The sequence below is a fragment of the Monodelphis domestica genome, chromosome 2, assembly GCF_027887165.1.
Source record: "Monodelphis domestica isolate mMonDom1 chromosome 2, mMonDom1.pri, whole genome shotgun sequence".
Classification (NCBI taxonomy): Eukaryota; Metazoa; Chordata; class Mammalia; order Didelphimorphia; family Didelphidae; genus Monodelphis; species Monodelphis domestica.
Genome location: NC_077228.1, coordinates 377,771,599 through 377,784,163, shown reverse-complemented (window position 1 = coordinate 377,784,163; position 12,565 = coordinate 377,771,599). Strand labels below are relative to the sequence as shown.

General features: G+C 37.9%; 1 pseudogene; it reads left to right on the top strand.

Annotated features, from left to right (window-relative positions):
• Window positions 1-6,006, top strand: part of LOC100617307 (ADP-ribosylation factor 4-like) — a 107,636-nt pseudogene extending 101,630 nt beyond the window's left edge.
• Window positions 6,007-12,565: the final 6,559 nt, after the last annotated feature.

Below are 12,565 nucleotides of genomic sequence, written 5' to 3'. Positions count from 1 at the left end.
TATATCCTCCCTACCCCAGTCCTTGACTGGAAGATGACTGTGAATTTCTAACAGAAAGAGGATTTAGACTTTTTGTTGGAATTCAGCAGGATGTGTCCACATGAGAAACCAGGGATAAATTAAACATGCTGGGGCAGAGTAACTTCAGGAGTCTACAAAGAATCCAACATTAAGCAATACCATATCTCAAGGGAACTTCATGGAGCCTACCAAAGGAATTGTCAAGAACTATGAGTTACCATTTTGCCAGATAAGCTCTCTAAATTTGAATTCACATTCCCCTGGACTCTCTATGTACTTGTTTTGTGTGGTGATGTTTTTTTTTGTTTTTTTTTTTAACTCTTACCTTTTGTTTTGAATTGATACCAAGTTCTAAGACAGAAAAATGATAATGGTTAGGCAATAGAGGGTTAAGTGATTTGCCCAAGGGCACACAGCTAAGAAATGTCTCAGGTCATATTTGAATCCAGGACCTTCTGTCTCTAGGTCTGGCTCTCCATCCACTGAGCCAGCCAGCTGTCCCTACTTGTGAGAGAGAATGTAACAGACTTTTGAATGGGACATTTTGTACCAGATGTCTTTACTCTACCATCTTAGTCAATGCCCCTAAATAAAAGTTAATTAAATTTTGCTGTCTAATTGGTGTCAGTTGATAATCAATGAGAGAAGTACATTGATTGTGGCTTATGGGTAATGCAACTAAAAATTCTCTCCACCCTGAACCCTTCCCTAGAACACTAAGGAGATGACACTTGCAAGTTTGAGTGGGAGTTGCTATAGTAGCCTCAGACTATGAATTTCATAAAATGCCTTTCACTTAAAATTTTTATTTTCGGGGGCAGCTGGGTAGCTGAGTGGATGGAGAGCCAGTCCTAGAGACGGGAGGTCCTAGGTTCAAATCTGGCCTCAGCCACTTCCTAGCTGTGTGACCCTGGGGAAGTCACTTGACCCCCATTGCCTAGCCCTTACCACTCTTCTGCCTTGGAGCCAATACACAGTATTGACTCCAAGACGGAAGGTAAGGGTTTATAAAAAAAAATTTTATTTTCATAATGTTTTTATATCAATAATAATACTTCTTCTCTGTCCCTTTCAGAGAGCCATTCCTTAAGATAAAGAATCAAAAATGGGGGTGTGGGGGAAAAAACTAACCAACATATTGAAAAAGACTGGCAGTGTTACCATGTTCTGTGCCAATAGTCCCCCATTTCTACAAAGACAACTTTTTATATCTTTTCTTTGCAGCCAAGCCTTGTCAGAATTCATAGTATTCAGACTTGTTTAGTTCAGACTCTTCAAAAAAAAATCTTCATATGGTGAGTATTCAAGGCACAACTCCATCCTAGTTGTCTATCTTTATACATTCTCCAGTTCATCAATATTCTTCTTAATCTGAGATTCCTTAGGACTCATTATAATACTCTAGATGAATTTGGATGGGAGCAGAGTATAGTGGAACTGTCATCAACTTTTTTGGGAAGCTCTATTTTTTCCTAATGAGGTAGCTAAATAGCTCAGGTAATAGAGTGCTGGGCCTGGAGTCAAGAAGATCTGAGCTCAAATCCAGCCTCAGATGCTTACTAGCTATGTCACTTTGGGCAAGTCCCTTAATCTCTATTTCCTGCCTCATAGGCAGCTATGTGGCTCTGTGGATGGAGTGCTGGACCTGGAATCAGAAAGACCTCAGTTCAAATCTGTCCTCAAGTGCTTACTAGATGTATGACTCTGGGCAAGTCAATTGACTTCTTTACTTAGGAGGTAACTAGATGGTTCAGTGGGCAGAGCACTGGGCCTAGAATCAAGAAGACCAGAGTTCAAATCCAAAATCAGATACATATTAGCTATGTGACCTTAGGCAAGTCACATAACCTCTGCCTTAATACCCTGGAGAAGAAAATGGCAAACCATTCAGTATCATTGCTGAAATAACAACAACAATACCTCATAGACAGTATGGTCCATGGGGTCATGAAGAGTTGGACATGACTAAAAAACAACTTTTTCTAATGTAGCCCCCAAGATCACAATGAGGGGAGAGGGGTATGCTGAATCATATTGAATATGCTGTATCATATTGAACTTGCAATCCACTTATCTCCCTCCATCTTTTTCAAACTGCTATCTAACCAGCCTTGTCCACTTTATCCTGAAAAGACTGATTTTTGCACCCAAATGTAAGCCTTTGTTTTTATTCCAATTGAATTCCATTTTAACCCAATTTAACCCAATTCTAGTCAGTGAAAATCTTTCTGGATACTGACTCTGGTATCCTTTGTGTTATTCATCCCTTCTACCTTAGTGCCATTTGCAAATTCGATGATCATACTCTCTATGCCTTTACCCAAGCCAATGATAAAAATGTACAACAGCACAGATCCCTGGAATACTCCACTAGCAATCTCTTGCCTTGATGATATTGAACCATCAACAGCTACTATTTGAGTCTATATTGAACCATTAGCAGCATCAACTATATTGAATAACAACAGCTACTTTTTGAGTCCAGCCATTCTACCAGGAAGTCAGTATCTTTATATTAAAGACTATATAATGAGGACTAAAATGTAATAAAACTGGAAAGGTAGCAGTGGGCTAGGTTATAAAGGTAAAGAATCACTACAGTTTGCTGGCTGAAAGGATAATGTGGTTAGACATGTTAGGAAGATCATTTTGACAGCTGACAACTGAATGGACTAGAATGGCAAAAGACCCGAAGCAGAGACACCAATCAGCAGGCTATCGCAGTTGTTCAAATGTGAGGTGATGAGGACCTGTACTGGCAGTATTATGAAAAAGGAAGGGTCATATACAACATTTTTTGTCAGTCAAAATACATTTATGTAGGGTTCCAATCTGACCTCAGACACTTTCTAGCTTTGTGACCCTGGCCAAGTCACTTCATCCCCATTGCCTAGTCCTTACTTCTCTTCTGCCTTGGAACCAATACTTAGTATTGATTCTAAGATGAAAGGTAAGGGGTTTTAAAAAGGGGGTATTTTATTATTATTATTAAAACCCAAATCTCCCAGCAAGTGTTTTAGTCTTCCCTCCTGGGTCTTCTCCCATTTATAAAATGAGAATGTTGAACTCAATGATCAAGCTCAAGAACTATGGTCCTATGAACTTTTGTGATAGCCATTATCCTTTGTTTGTTTAAGAACTTTTCCTTGAACTATAGTTGTGAAAGGAAGTTGATCTCATTGTCTTCAAATTATGTATAATATTTTATTTACTATTCAGGTTGCATATCCATTTTGAGTTTGTTTTTTTTTTTTAAACCCTTACTTTTCATCTTAGAATCAATACTGTGTATTGGTTCCAATGGAGAAGAGTGGTAAGGGCTAGGCAATGGGGGTTAAGTGACTTGCCAAGGTCATACAACTAGAAAGTATCTGAGGCTAGATTTGAACCCCGGACCTCCCATCTCTGGACTCTCAGTGGTTCTCAATCCACTGAGCTACCTAATTGCCTCCTTCATTTTGAGCTTATTGTTGTATAAGATATTGGCCTAAGTCTTGTTTTTATCAGGCTGCTTTTCAGTTTCCCACCAGTTCTTATCAGAAAAGCTTTGTTTTCATTTGCCTCATGCTCATTATTATCTCATTACTATGGAATGAGCTAAGTAGCACCAGATTTGGGTCTTGTTTATCTTGGTTATGTCCATAGTGAGGATAGATTAAGATGAGGGAGGAAAAGAAAATAGTACAATAAAAATAAAGGGAAGAAAACAAAAAGAAACAAGAGAAGGGGACATAGCTGGGGAAATTATGTTATTTCTTAGTTAAATTTAATGTACATTTTAGAAAATAAAAAAAATATATATATATATAGCAGAAGTTCTCACTTTCATGTATAATTGCCTTTTTTTGATCTTTGATATTGAAATGTTTGCTGGTGATTGTTAAGTTCATAACAAAAAAGAAAAAAAATGTTAAAAAAAAGAGTAGGAATTTTTTTTCTACAACCCAACAGGCTGTTTGTTGTGTGATTAATTATAAAAGTTAATTTTCAGGTACCAATGACATTAAGGAAGAGGAGAAAAGCAAATAAGCATTTATTAAATGTCGACTACATGCCAGACACTGTGTTAAGCCCTTCACAAATATTATCTCGTTAGAGCAGGTTTCCTTCCTACATCTCCAGGAAGACATTCCTTCCTTCCAAAAAAAGAGAGGAGAGAGGTGTTAACATGCTAATGTAAACTCGCTTGACTGGAACTATCTGGTGAAAGGAAGAGGTCATAACTGATAAGTAGAAAACAAAATGGAGCAAGAAGCTAAACTCCACAAAAATACCAGCATCCTGGTACCGTAGAGTGAATGAGACACTCTTTTTTTCTCTGTTAACCCACAGCAGCGAGCTGGTAGAAAATAATAAAGGGTATGTCTTTCCCTTTTATGTAAAGGTCATTAAACAATCCATGTGGTGAGGTGGAGTGGAAGGAGGTTATCCTTGAACCGGGGAAAGTAACATCCAGGCCATGACTTATCAGGAGAGTTTCTGATTAGTAGAGCAAGAATAAGAAACTGACTTTAGTTTTATTTAAATTTTATTAAAGTGACTTTCAGACAAAAAAGGCCAACAATAGAAGGGAGTTTAGTAAAGTTATCCTGCCTCTCTCCCCTGTCTTCTGAGCTGATGTACAATTAAATTTAAATCAATATATCTTGCATCAGGATGGGGGAAACCTAGAATAATGAACATCAGAGGCTTCCATAGCATTTTGCTTTTTCTCGCCTAATGTAAACCACAACATGAATGTTTGGAGATGATTAAGAAGAAAGGAGATAGCTCACTTTCCTATGAAAGGGAAAAGGAACTTTGGTCATTTCCTACAGCTAATGATAATGAAATAACATAATAATATTCCTTTTCTGGGGATATTCTATTCAAGAGCTTTGATGCCCTTAATAGACTGCTTTCTTTTCAAGTTCAAGCAACTGGTTAGTGACCAGAGTGAGAATGAAACCCAGTACATTGGTCCATACACTTAAAAGTCCAGGCCAATTTTGGCTCACTCTCCAGAAGAAAAAGAAGGAGACTAGAGCCCGGTCCTCTCCCCGGGGATGGAGATCTGCCTTGGTGAAGGGAGTTCTCCCATATATAAAATCATGAGAAATAGTCAAGAAGCATATAAAGAGACACCCACATGATCCAGATTGTCCAGGAGCTGAAGGTACGCCCTTGGGAACATCAGGCATTTCTGGAAGCTGCATGAAGCTGGTGCTTCTTCACTCTTGAGGCAATAACTTGTGCAATGGAAGAATGGCTCAATTCTCCCACTGCACTCAAGTGTGAGAAAACAGGCTGCTCTAATTATTAAAGGAATAAATACAAAGACCTATTATGGAAGGGGCTATCCCTTCAGTCTTGTACAACACAGGAAAAGACATGGGAGAATCAAAAATGCCAAAGAAACATAACCCATCCCAAACTAGAGTCTTTCACCTCAGCCTCTTGGATTCACCCACTGGGACTCCTCTGAAGCAAAGTTATTAGCGTTGCCTAAGGTGGCACAAGGAAAGCAGCTGAGTCCAGCTGCTGGACAGCAACCAGGAGCAGCCACTGTGAATTATGGACTCTCCAGGGTTGCTCATTACAATTTAAGCAGAGAAAAAACACATTCATTGCTAGTGGTCTTTACACTACTATCCAACTCAGAAGCAGCAGTTATACTGGGTCATGGCAGTCTTAGATAAGACATAGGGTGAAGACCAAGGATCCAAAAGAATGTCTACACTGTGGATGACTTGGGGAAATGCAGTCTTTTCCACTCTTATGTGCAGATAGTTCTCATTCTCTTATATTTCTTTCCATAGGAAGGAAATCTCCTGGAATCTTAAAGCCTTCTCCTATCTGTTGTGGGCAGGAGACAAGAGGAGAAGACACCAACAAGGACACCAGGGCTGGAGATCTGGTTTGTCTCGTTTGTGCGTGGGTTGTGGGAGCCAGTGGAGGTATGAACTGGCCTTTTCTGGTGGTGGAGAAAACTGGCTTTGCATGTGAAAGAGTTCCAAATTCTGCTTATAAGAAGATGTTCAAAATTTCAACGCAATGTTTCTGCCATTATTCTAAGTGGGTTTGTGCTAGGAAGGTAGTTTCTAATGTTAAAAACTGGCTGCCCTCCGAAAGGACACAATGAATTGGGGCTGGGATTGTTTGTATTACATGTAGTAAAAAGAGTTCCAGAGTTGGAGACTGAAACCCCTAGGTCTACCACTTATTATCTAAGTTAACTGGGACACATTACTTAACTATGAACTTCACTTTCTTCTGAGCTTCCATTTCTTTTCTGCTAAATAGATCTAATAGATCATAGATTTAAGGTTGGAAGTTAAAATAGTCAAAGTCAGTCAGTCAGTCAATAAACATTTATTAAGCACTTATTATGTTCCAGAAATTGTACTAAGGGGTGGGGATATAATATACATATACATAATAGAGATATAAATAATATAGATATTTAAATAATATAATACATCTACATTATATAGTATATAATAAATAATATAGATATTAATACAAATATAAATAATAATGATGGTCTCTGCCACAAAGGAGCTTATGATTTAATTCTAATGGGCAAAGACAACACATAGAAGGAAGGTAGGAAGCATGGGATGGGGTAGAGGTATCAGGAATGGAGGCATGATGGAGAATGAAGATGGAGAAATCCAAAGGGCAACAGCTAGATGTGGTACCATGGTAAATATGGCTTTGGAATCAGAGGGCAAGGGTTCAATCTTTTCTCTGACACACTTGAGTTGTAGCACCTTGGAAAAGTCATTTAAACTTTCTGGGCCTCAGTTTCCTCATCTGTAAAATAAGGAGGTTGGACTAGATAACTTCAGAGTTCCCCCCAAAAAAATTATATATCTATGATCTCAACCCCTTATTTTACACATGAAGAAATTGAATACCAGAATTGTAGAATGATTTGTCTTATACTAGGAAGGGAAGAGTATCTAATTCCTAGATCTCAATCAACCATTACCTTTAAGACACAAGGGTGTGTGGGGTTGGCATGTTTCAACTCACAATCAGAAGTAAGCCATGAAGTTATATGCTGTAACATGGCAACTTCTCCTCCTCTCTATGACTGTCTTGAGCTTTATGAACTTCCAAGGAAGACTGGCTTCCTTTCAAATATTCTCTTGTCTTTCTCCCTGCATTTTGGCTGACCTGCAGGTCTCCACCCAGCTAATATCATTCTCTCTTCATGTCTGCCTGGTTTTCACACCCTAGCTCCCTCTCTTCTCATTGTAATTCCCTGGTTACTGACTCAACCTGTATTTACCTTAACAACCCAGAGAGAGCTTTTAAGTGACTTCCACATAAATAGCAAAGCAAAATTCAAACCCAGATCCTCAAATTCCAGGTCCCAAGATTTTTCCATGGCAGACAACTGCTCTGCTTGTCAGGTCTCCAGTTCCTAGAGGGATGAGACTAACCAAACAACCCATCAACAAAAACATTCAGTTCTTACTCTGTTTCAGGCACTGTGCTAAGATCAGAGAATGCAAAGGGGGAAAAAATGAAACAGCCTTTTTTTCTCAAAAAGCTTACCTTCAAATGGAGGAAACAACATGAAAATAAATGGGCAGGGACAGCTTGGGGGCTCAGGGGTAAAATCCAGGCCTAGAGACAGGAGTTCCTGGATTAAAATCTGACCTCAGACACTTCTTAGCTATGTGACCCTGAGCAAGTCACTTAGCCGCAATTGCCCAACCCTTATTTCTCTTCTGCCTTAGAACCAATACTTAGTATTTATTCTAAGACAGAAGATAAGGGTTAAAAAAAAGAAGGGAGAGAAAAGAAAAGAAAAGAAAAGAAAAGAAAAGAAAAGAAAAGAAAAGAAAAGAAAAGAAAAGAAAAGAAAAGAAAAGAAAAGAAAAGAAAAGAAAAGAAAAGAAAAGAAAAGAAAAGAAAAGAAAAGAAAAAGAAAAGAAAAGAAAAGAAGGGAAAGAAGGGAAAAGAAGGTAAAAGAAGGGAAAAGGAAAGGAAAGGAAAGGAAAGGAAAGGAAAGGAAAGGAAAGGAAAGGAAAGGAAAGGAAAGGAAAGAAAAGAAAAGAAAAGAAAAGAAAAGAAAAGAAAAGAAAAGAAAAGAAAAGAAAAGAAAAGAAAAGAAAAGAAAAGAAAAGAAAAGAAAAGAAAAGAAAAGAAAAGAAAAGAAAAGAAAAAAAAAGAAAAGAAAAGAAAAGAAAAGAAAAAACACATACAGAGTAGACACAAATGAACCTTAGAGGGAAAATTACTAGCAGCTGAGGGAAACCAGGGAGTCTAAGAGGTGAAGACAGACCTCCAGACTTAGGGGACAGGCAGAGAAATATTGAAATCAGGCTCCTTCTTCACCCCACATCAAATTTCCTCAGCATTATCCTCTATTCTCTCTTCTTTTTCTCTAGTCTTAGAGAAAGAAGTAGCAATGCTAACCCTTCAACTTATTCTCATTAACCCTTCCTTTCCTATCAGGAAAACATGCTCATTTGATTATAGTCTCTCATTCCCTAATTTTCATTCTCATCTTATACATGGATTTCTTCACTATTGTTTACAAACATGTCCAGAACTCCTCCATATTTAAGGAAAAACAAGTAGATCTCCCGTTTATGTGATCCTATCACTCCGATGTAGTAGTGTCCTATACTCCACCTCTCTCTTGTAGCCAAACTCCCAGAAAAGCTGTTTATACTTGTTAGCTCTACTTGTTTTGCCTTTCATTTCTTCTCAATCCCCATCTGGATCCTGAACTGTCAAGTGAACTACTTAAGATTGCTATTTAATCATGTTCAAGTCTTTGTGATCCCAAGGACCATATGATCCACGAGTTTTTCTTGGAAAAGATGCTGGAGTGGTTTGCCAGTTCCTTCTCCAGTAAATTAGGGCAAACAGAGGTAAGTGACTTGCCTAGAGTCACACAGCTAGTAAATGTCTGAGGGCATATTTGAAATCAGGTCTTCCCAACTCCAAGCTATAGATTAAAAAGTTAATATCCAATACTCCAAGTATTATATTTAATAAGATTTATTAATATTTAACTTGATGCAAAAGGAAACTAAAGGCTAGAGTCAAGAGAGAGCTCACCCATCCTAGCATGCAGGAAAAAGAGAGGAGAGAGAGGGAGGAGTTACAAAAATTTATATACAACAAAGCAAGAACCCAAGTAAACAGAAAGGGAAAAGGAATTTTGGGACAAGGAAAGAATTCTGGGAGATGGAATCCGAGGGTACAAAATTTCCAATTACACAAAGCCCAGTCCTCTATCTACTAAATCATTTAGTTGTCTATTTCAAGATTATCAGTAATCTATTATTTGCCATGTCTGATGGCCCATTCTAAGCCTTCATCCTTCTTAACCTCTCTACACTATTTGACAACTCCTCCTCCTAGATATATTCTCCCTATTGGTCTTTGTGACGTTTCCTTCTCTCCCGATTCTCTTCCTACTTATCTGGCCATTCCTTCTCAGGAACTTTCTCTGGATCATCATCCATGTCCTATACATGGGTGTGCTGACAGGTTCTGTCCTGGGTCTCCTTCTTTTCTTCCACTAAAACCTTTCTCTCAGTGATTTATCAGCTCCCAAGCTGTAATCTCTGTGCAGATGACTCCCAGATTTTAATTTCCCACTCTGGGAAATTAAACTCAAACTCCAGACCTGAATCATCAGCTGACTACTGGGCATCACTAAAAGGATATTTTATAGTTACCTCAAACTTAATATGGTCAAAGCAGAACTCAGCATTTTTCACCCCAAATGCTCTCCTCTTCTCAACCTCCCTTTTCTGTTCCTTCCAAGCATCCAAGTTCACAACGATGGTGTCATCCTTCAGCTTTGAAAGCAGAGGCTTTTATCACTTTTGTATTTATATCTCCAGCAATACCTGGCATACTAAGCACTTAATAAACATGTGCTGATGGACAAAGGGATTCCGATTTTTCCTTCTCTTTCATCCTTTCCATCACCTTCTTGGTATCCAATAAGTTGCTAAGTCCTAGTGATTTGACCTTTACAACATCTTTCACACAAGTCATCTCTCCACTAGCGTGACTCACATCCTAATTCAGTCCCTCACCTGGACCATCTCTTCATTGTTTTCCCTGGCACAAGGTTCTTTCCCCTCCGATCTATTTTTCCACATAGCTACAGAGATGAGACATATCACTCCTGCCTTAAGATGCTAGTGATTTTTTTGTTTGTTTGTTTCTAAGATAAAACACAAACTTGCCTGTTTGGTATTTATAAGCCCTTCCCAATCTGACTCCTGCCTACTTTTCTAGGCTTGTTGTATATTTCTCTCCTTCACACATTTTACAATCTAGTCACATTGGCCATTATATTTCCCCTACATGACCTTCTATCTCAAGACTCCATGCCTTAGCACAGTCTACCTTCCATGCCTTCCTCCTGCTCTCCATCTCTCGGAATCATTCACTTCCTTCAAAGTTCAATTCAAATGCTACCTGAGACACAGACCCATCTTGATTTCCCCAGTTGCTAGTGCCCTCCTTCTCCCTCTGAAAATTATTTTAGACTGCTAATTTGTGAAGGGTTTTCCCCCACCTTTAAAATGGTGGAAATGTCTTTGTGGATGGGGGTGGAGGGATGTTATTTTATTTCTGCCTTTGTATCCTCAATATCTAAAAGTTTTTTCACCCACAGTAAATTACTTAATAAAGATCTTTGTGGGGGGGGGGGGGGCACAGTGTTGTTGCACAGTGAGTAGAGCACCAGGCATGGAAAACCTGGATTCAAATCTGGCCTCATACATTTCCTAGCTGAGCAACCTCAAGCAAGTCACTTAAACCCATTTGTCTAACCCTTGCCCTTCTGTCTTAGAATTGTTACTAAGACAGAAAGTAAAGGTTTTTTACAATGTTGGATGAATAAATGATTAAATTAAAAAGAGGACAGACTGAAGGAAGAGAAATTAGTTAGGAATCAATTACATTGGGGCAGCTGGGTGGCTCAGGGAATTGAGAGTCACACCCAGAGACAGGAGATCCTGGGTTCAAATCAGACCTCAGACCTTCCTAGTTGTTTGATTCTGGACAAGTCACTTAACACTCATTTCCTAATCCTTACTGCTTTTCTGTGTTGGAACCAATACTTAGCATTGATTCTAAGGCAGAAGGTAACAAGTTTATTTTTTTTAAAGAATCTATTTATATTAGACCAGAAAAGTAATAAAAGGGGTTTAAACTAGGGAAATATGAGCAGGAGTAGAAGCAAGATATATTATGGAGGCCAAGATCTTAAAGACTGAATGGATTTGGTGAAGATATAGGTCAGGGAGAGAAAAAATCAAATCAAATTAAAAAAATAGGTGATATCAATTTAGTTAGGATTGGTAAGAAGATGGCATCTTCAATAATTTTTAAAAAGTCACTAAGAGAAGATACAGATCTTGGATGAAAAATAAGTTCAATTTTATATGCATTGAATTTGAGTTGCCAATAGGATAATTCCAAAGATATCCTCCTGGAGATGTATCCCTATCAAGGCAGAAGATGAGAGTGGATATATAATATGTTATATACATAGATGTATAATACATATTTAAGGGTAAGGTCCCTCTTTTAGCATAATTATTCAAACAAGAGATTGATAAATAAAACTCTGTGTTCTCTTTACAAGATGTGAATCTCATTAAGTCAAAAAAAGAAATTGATATGACTGGCCAAGAAAACCAGTCATACCTATTGAGAGAAATCATATTATATATAATTATTCTAAAATTATAATTATATTTCAATAATTTATATAACTTTTAATAGATATCTATAATTAAATTTAAATATCATATAATACATAAAATCATAATGTAATATTATAATTTATTATAAAAATATCAGCCAGCTCATCATTGAGTTGAGTTGAAATAGTCCATCCAAGTGAGGAAAGATTTACATTCTGTATTTAAGGATATTATTTAGAACCAAACTCAACAGAAGGAACTGCTTCTAGTGAGAGGAAAAGGGTTTTTATGGCCTCAAGGTTCTGAGGGCATAAAGGCATGTCAGTGATAAGAAGGATAGTAATGGTGACTCCAAGATAATCCACATGGGATAAGCAGCTATATTGCTCTTCCCACCAGTCCAAAAGATGGGGTCTCTGTGGCCCAGAGCTCAAGGAGGGTCAGAGGTAGGGAAAAAGGAGGAGATACAAGACAAGTTACCCAACCTTTCTGGTGTTGAGTCTCCTCTTCTATTAAATGGGAATAATAATAGCTAGCACTAATTTGTTACTTAAAAGTTTACAAATAATGTTCTAAATTGACTAATTAAATAAAATTGCCCCCAAAAAAGTTTACAAATTGTTTTAAAAATATGATTTCATTATATCCTCATAACAATCCTGGAGGTATTGCTATTATTATTCCCACTTTACAAATGAGAAAACTGAAGCAGAAAGGGAAGTTGCATTTGAACTCAGATCTTCCTAATTCTAAGCCCCACTCTTTATCTACTGTACTACCTAGTTGACTCAGTGAAAGAGGTTTCTCTCATTTACCTCACTTAAGGAAACTGATTTACTAAGAAGAGAGGCATAGTCTTCACCATT